Below are 7,500 nucleotides of genomic sequence, written 5' to 3'. Positions count from 1 at the left end.
CTCAATTCGGGGGGGGGGGGGAGAATGTATGCTTTCAATGTCTGCTTAAAAATAATATTCCCGCGCAAATAACCTGTCAGTTAAGTGCATCAGTCGTTTCTGCAATCCATGACAGAGCCGATTTTGAAAGAAAAACAACAAGACTCATTTCCACATTTCATTAAATAAACAAATCCGAGTAATAAAAAAAATAAAAAAATAAAAATCCCTGAAACTCAGAACGCATCACAACATCCCGAACCCGCGTCATAAATACTGCTTCTGAATAAACGCACACACACAAAAACAACAACAACGAACTCGTGACACTTTTCAGCCCCCAAGCAAAGAAAGACTCGCACGACCATCGGGAAATCCGTAATCCGATAACAGTCATTCCTCGACGCACACACACATACTTCCTGCCTGTCTGCATTCCTCAAGCAAACCTTCCCCCCCCCCCCCCCGCAAGCACGGACAGACCCCGGGACAAAGGACTCCGCCGACCGTTTGACCTTTTCAGACCTTTACCCTTGGCAACGACCCCCGCTCTCCGGACCCTCCACCCCCCCCCTCTCCCCCCTCCCCCCCTCCCCTCTCCTGAGCATCCCCAGCTCTCTTGACAACACTAGGCGACGACCCGATATTAATTTTTTCGAGATGGCACTTCAATCCAGGTCACGAGTGGCTCTACTACGACCAAATGAACTTTTTATCTGGTTGCCACTTTATCTACACGTGGCTTTTTTTTCTGGTTGCCACTTTATCTACGGTCGCCTCTCTATACAGACCGTAACTGGCTCTCATTCGACCAAATAAAACCCTCTCTCGCTGCCACTGTATCCAAACATCCATGCGGCTCACCTGCAAACCAAGCAAAAACGTTTCTGGTTGCCACTGTATCCAGACCGCAAGTGGCCCTAATCTGTTTCAACAACAGTGTCACTAACAGGACCACGCTACCATCTGTTGCACCTGCCTACGCCCTCACCTCAACGTCCAGCGCAACTGTCTTCACATGACACCCTAACCACTACCTTTTCATAGCACTCCGCACTCCATAATAGCACTTGAACCTGCGTATGACACTCCAACCATTACTTACATAACATTCTGACTACCCTTCGAGGTCTCACGCATGGCGCAGTAATCAGAACCATTAGAGGTGACTGGCTACCCTCAAATAGATTCCAGCCTACTGTATTATACCCTGACCAGTACCTTTCCTGCATTTTCCTTACCCTAAACAAATTACGTCCTACACCCTATTCATTACACTGATGTCACCCCACTACCCTCTAATGAATACCTACCTACAGTACGTCTCCCTACACAAACAATTACGTTTATGACTTTATTTCATCCACCCTGAAAAGATTCGAACTCACAAGACTACACCCTGACTTTACGTTTAAACTAGTCCATCTACTCCCCCCTCCCCCCCTCCCTCCCACCTAGTCTCACGTATGGCACCCTACCACAACCACCTGGGACCCCTGGCTACCCCTACTCGCCCGCACACATGGCGCAATTACACTTTGTGGTGTTAGTATTAGCATCGTCGTTTAAAACGGGGCCTCCGTCCTGTTAGTCGGGCTCTGTAACCAAATCTTTAATGGGGCTTTCAAATGCTCGGCAGTATAACCCAACCTTTCTGTATGATTCGCGTGGCTGTTATATAATTTGTCTATGCTCTAAAGAACAGAAAGGAGAACATGACGCAACGCTGCAACGAGAAAACACGAACACTTAATACAGACGGCTTCTGCACCTGCTACATCCACATATAGAAACGGACGTGGCTTAGCACGCGCGAGGGGAGAAAAACCTCAAGAACCTGATCATACAAGAAACTGAGGAAACGACAATGATAACAACAACAGTAACAAGAACAAAACTACCAGAACTTAAGGAAACAACAACAACAACAACAACAACAACAACAACGACGACGACACGACCAGAACTTAAGGAAACAACAACGATAACAACAACAACAACGACGACGACGACACTACCAGAACTTAAGGAAACAACAACAACAACGATAACAACAACAACAACAACAACAACGACGACGACAACAACACTACGAGAAAAAAAAGGATCCTTACCAGCAAACCCAATGCCAATTTTCAGAACCCTGGGCCGACAAAAGCCCGTCACCCCAAGACCCTCCAAGAAATAAGCGAAAGCCCACGGATCTGTCGGTACTAAAATCCGTCGGTGATAAAATCAGACCACAAGTTTCACTACAGACTTAACGAATCATTAGCTAGTTTAGTGGTTAAAAAAAACTTTACACCTTTATGTACCTCAACCCCTTAATTAGTTCTACCGATACACGTTACTCCGACGAGCAAGTGTTACATAAACATAAGGACCACCCCCTCCCCCCTTTCCCCCCTTCCCCCCTTCCTCCCCCTCAAGAAACCCTTCCTCACCCGACCGCTACCACTCGACAGAACCCTCGCAACCAAAACGAACAACCAGCGGATCCTCCTCGACCTGCACGTGACATCCGGGAAACCTCTCAGCCCCCCCCCCCCCCCAAAAAAAAGCCTCACATCCGGGGAACTTTCCTCCTGGCAACACCTTTCATCCGGGCAACTCCGCGTCTCCTGCAGCGAGCGTAACCCTCCAGGAAGCCTCGTGTCTCTCACCGTGAAGCCTGGGAAGCCTCGAGTCCAACCTTCCCACCCGATGGGAAACCTCGTGGCTGGATACTTTCCCCAAGAAGAAGAAGAAGAAGAAGAAAAAGAAGAAGAAGAGGAGGAGGAGGAGGAGGAAGATGATGAAGAAGAAAAGACAAGGACAAAGTCAAAGACGAAGGCGAGGAAAAACGAAGAAGAAAACGAGGCAGAAGAAGAAATAAATGGAAAGAAGAGGAATGCGATTTAAAAAAAGAGGAGAAAGTAGCAGCACAAAAAAAACGCAAGAATAATAAAAAAGAAAAGAAAACACACGAAAAACGGCATGGAAAAGAGACGAGAGGAGGAGAGAACGGCGCCTTCCACCACCTCGCCTCCACGCAGAGCCCCTTGGACTGCAACACCATTCCAAGAGCCGAGAGAGCTGCAGGAGGGGGAGCCGGAGGTGTGTGTGTGTGCGTGTAATGAGGAGATATAAAAGCAGAAGATGACACAGCACACACAAACTTTCTCTTCCCGGGTGCAACGTTCGTGACACCGTGGCAACACACGCGCCTTGCCAGACCCTCTCTCCTCTCCCCCTGGAAGAAACGCTCCTCCGCTCACTCTCTGTCTCTGCCTTCGTCTGTCTTTGTGTCCGTCTTCGTTAATCTACGTCTTCGTCTGTCTGTGTCTGTCTGTCTGTGTCTGCCTGCCTGTCTCTGTCTATCTCTGTCTGTCTGTCTGTGTCTCCATCCCTCCCTAGCAACACGCCCCTCCCACTCACCCTCTCACCACCCCATCGTCAACAAACGTTTCCATCCCACCCCAAGGCACCCCCGAAGCCCTCAAAGCCCAAACCACCAAGCCAGGACGCGTCTACGAGATCGCCCCCCACAGGAACGGACGCCCAATGCAGGAGACCCGCTCCCCTGCCACTGTCCCAGCAGCGACCGTGGCGGGGGCGTTGCATAAACAAACGCAGGTGGCCCACGTCTTCTAAACAGTGCTCCTGAGACGAGAGAACCTCCTCCCCCCCCCCCTTTCCGTGCTTGGACCCGCCAGCTACTGCGGAAAGCATTCGTCACTATTGTCTGCGTGGAAGAGGCGGAAGATAATACCTCATTATGTCTATAATTGGGTCAGGTGGGTCATACAATTCATTCATTCTCATTCTCTCTCATTCTCATTCTCTCATTCTCTCATTCTCTCTCTCTCTCTCTCTCTCTTACATTCTTACATACTTTCTCCCCCCCCCCCTCTCTCTCTGTGTCTCTGTCTCTGTCTCTGTCTATCTATCTGTCTGTCTGTCTCTCTCTCTGTCGCTCTGTCGCTCTCTCCCTCTCTCCCTCTCCCTCTCCCTCCCCCTCAAACGACGCTGCCAAACCTCTCCTTCCGGGGCCGAGCAACGGGCACCCCCCCCCCCCCCCCCCCGCTTTCTCCCGCCCCGTCCGACTCGGCGGCTCATCCGAACACGAGGAAAAAAAAATACGAGTCGAAGGAAAAAGGGTTTCTGGGAAAGGGCGACCGGGTACACGCGGCTACCCGGCTCCATGCCACGCCGCCGGAACTTCCCGAACGACATTCCCTGCTTTGTTCTCCTTATCGCCCTCCAGACAAAGGCGGCGTGAAGGTACGGGATACGCGCGGCCAGACGTACATACGCTCGGCACGTGAGTGTACATTTTCGTACGGCGTATGGACCAATGTAACTTGTTTATGTTCATGTTTATAAATTTATATTCATATTCATCTGAATTTATATTACATATAAATTCATATTAATATAAATGTAACTATAAACACACACACAATATATAGACATATCTACATAGGCATAAATATACAACATATACAAATACACACACACACTAACACATATGCATGTGCGTGTGCGTGTGCGTGTGCGTGTGCGTGTGTGTATGTGTGCGTGTGTGTGTGCGTGTGCGTGTGCGTGTGTGTGTGTGTATGTGTGTGTGTGCGTGTGCGTGTGCGTGTGCATAAATAACACACTGCATGCGAGGGGCAACAACCTTTCCGTCTACGACCGTATGCCTACGCGAACCCGGTAACGCGGGCAGGTGCAGGGGGAAGGGGAGGGGGAGGGGGCAGGCGGGGTCGGGCTTTGAGGGGGAGGAGGCAGGGGCGCGGGGAGGGGTGGGGGGAGAAGGGGAGGCGAGCGGAGGAAGCGCCCGCGGAGGGCGGCGAAGGGCGGCGGGGGACTAACTGTCCTGCGACACTCCTGACCTACTGACTCACTCAGCCAACCGGTTCGCGCGCGGCGTCCTTCCTCTTTCCACAGCTGCCTTTGTGATCTTCAGCGCCTCCTGCCCTTCCCCCTCCCCTCACCCCCCACCCCGTGACGGACACACACCGCCGCCTCGCCTTCCTCCCCCTCTAAACACCACACACCTTCCTCCTCCACCTCCACTTCCTCTCTTTCCCTCCTCCCCCAACAAAGAAGCCTCCCCCTTCCCTTCCCTTCCCTCCTCCCAACCACCATACACACCCCTTCCCTTCCCTCCCCTTCGCCTCCCTCCCTCCCTCCCTCCCTCCCTCCCTCCCTCCCCACCCCACCCCACCCCCTCTCCTCCTCCTCCTGACAACCACCCCACACCCTCCTCTTCTCCTCCCTCCCTTCCTTCCTCCCTCCCCTCCCACCCCACCCCACCCCACACCCTCCCCCTTCTCCTCCCTCCCTCCCCACCCCACCCCACACCCTCCTCTTCTCCGAGACTTCCCGCCCCGACTGGTTTTACGAGACCAACTTTCCCGCCGCCAAGTAATCCGTTACGAGGGCCGCGAGACGACACCGAGACGAGACGACACCGAGACGACACGACACCGAGACGACACCGAAACGACACCGAGCCGTCAGTGCCACACGCTCGCCGGACGAAGCATGGCACGGAGCCACTCGTGAACGCACTGTAATGCGACTCATGTTTTTTTTTTTTGTTTTTTTTTTTTTTGCTTCTCTCCCTCTACCCCTTTTCTGTCTCTATTATCTTATTTGCTTCGCCCTAATACTTGTGTGTCTTCCCTTCTGTCTGTCTGTCTGTCTGTGCGCGCTTATGTGTGTCCGTCCGTCTCTGTCTATCTCTCCTTCTCCTTCTTCTCCCTCTACCTCTCCTCTTTTCCATCTCCTTCTCCCTCTCCCTCTCATTCTTCCCCTCTCCCTCTCCCTCTTCCCTTCTCCCTCCTTCCTCCCCTTCTCCCTCTCCCTCTCTTTCTCCCTCTCCTTCTCCTTCTCCTTCTCCTTCTCCTCCCTCTCTTTCTCCTTCTCCTTCTCCCTCTCCCTCTCTTTCTCCCTTCTCCTTCTCCTTCTTCCCTTCTCCCTCTCCCTCTCCTCTTCCTTCCTTCCCCTTCCTCTCCCTCTCCCTCTCCTCTCTTCTTCCCTTCTCCCTCTCCCAACTCCAAATGACTCACTTCCTGGTACTCCCTACAAAGCCCTTACTCCACTCACGTTTCCAAGCGCTATTGCCTACCACGCTCCGTCTCCTCCCAAGTAGTGGTGTCCGCTACCTCTCCGCTTTTCCTTTTCTTTTTCTTTCTTTCTTTCTTTATTTGTTTTTTTCCTTTTCTTTATTTATTTTTTTCCTTTTCTTTCTTCCTTTCCTTTTCTTTCTTTCTTTCTCTTTTTCTTTCTTTCTTCCTCCTTCTCTCCCTTCCCTTCCTTCCCTTCTTTCTTTCTTTCTACCGTCACCCTATAAGTGTTTCTTTCTTTCTTTCTTTCTTTCTTTCTTCCTTTCTTTCTTTCTTCCTCCCTCCTTCCTTCCCTTCTTTCTTTCTTTCTACCGTCACCCTATAAGTGTTTCTTTCTTTCTTCCTCCCTCCCTTCCTTCCTTCCCTTCTTTCTTTCTTTCTACCGCCACCCTATAAGTGTGACCAGGCAAACGTGATTCCATGTCTTGCTAATCTGGCGTGACATCCCCATGCCTGACGCTGCTCCAACTGACATCAGCTGACGAGTGACCAGCCCGCCGCCCTTCCCGTTCGCTCCCGTATGGCAGGACCGACTCGCCATCGACAAAGACAGGAATTAAGAGAGAAAGCTTCAACACGAATTCAGAGTCCTTAAAAAATTTAAAGAGTCTTTAAAGTCATTACTACGTAAGGAAAAAAGAGGAGGGATAATTAATAATAGAGACGGATATTGATGATCAACAACAAAAGGGCGGAGAAACGCACAGAAGACCCCGGCGTGTGATCACCTCGTGGCACTTTCCTCATAAAATAAATAAATAAACAAACAAATAGATAGACAGATATACATAGATAGATAGATAAATACACAGACAGAAAGAGACAGAGAGATAGATAAATAGATATACAGATATATAGATAAATAAGTAGATAGACAGACGGAAAGTTAGACAGACAGACAGACAGACGAAAAGACAGATATATATAGACAAACAAACAAACAAAACAACCCGCCCCCCAAGCCGTGACACCGCCCCGAACGCAGAATCCTTAGCAGTTCACCAGAACGGCAGGAAACGGACCACGAACCCATAGGCAACCCCGAGCCCCGGCTGCTCTGACAACGGAGCCACGACGCCACCGGACGACCCAACGACCCAACCCCGAGCCCCGGCTGCTCTGACAACGGAGCCACGACGCCGCCGGACGACCCAACGACCCAACCCCGAGCCCCGGCTGCTCTGACAACGGAGCCACGACGACGCCGGACGACCCAACGACCCGCATCCACTCCGTCATCACGCGACGACGGGACGACAAGGGGCCGAGCGAAGCCACCTGAGACACTGGCCCGGGGACATGGCCGTCGCCGCTTCTTTGCTTACCTCCACCGGGGGAAGGGAGGGGAATGGAGAAACGCAAGAGAAGAGAAGAGAAGAGAAGAGAAGAGAAGAGAAGAGAAGAG

The sequence above is a fragment of the Penaeus vannamei genome, chromosome 36, assembly GCF_042767895.1.
Source record: "Penaeus vannamei isolate JL-2024 chromosome 36, ASM4276789v1, whole genome shotgun sequence".
In the NCBI taxonomy this organism is placed as follows: Eukaryota; Metazoa; Arthropoda; class Malacostraca; order Decapoda; family Penaeidae; genus Penaeus; species Penaeus vannamei.
Note: the sequence above shows the minus strand (reverse complement) of the source record.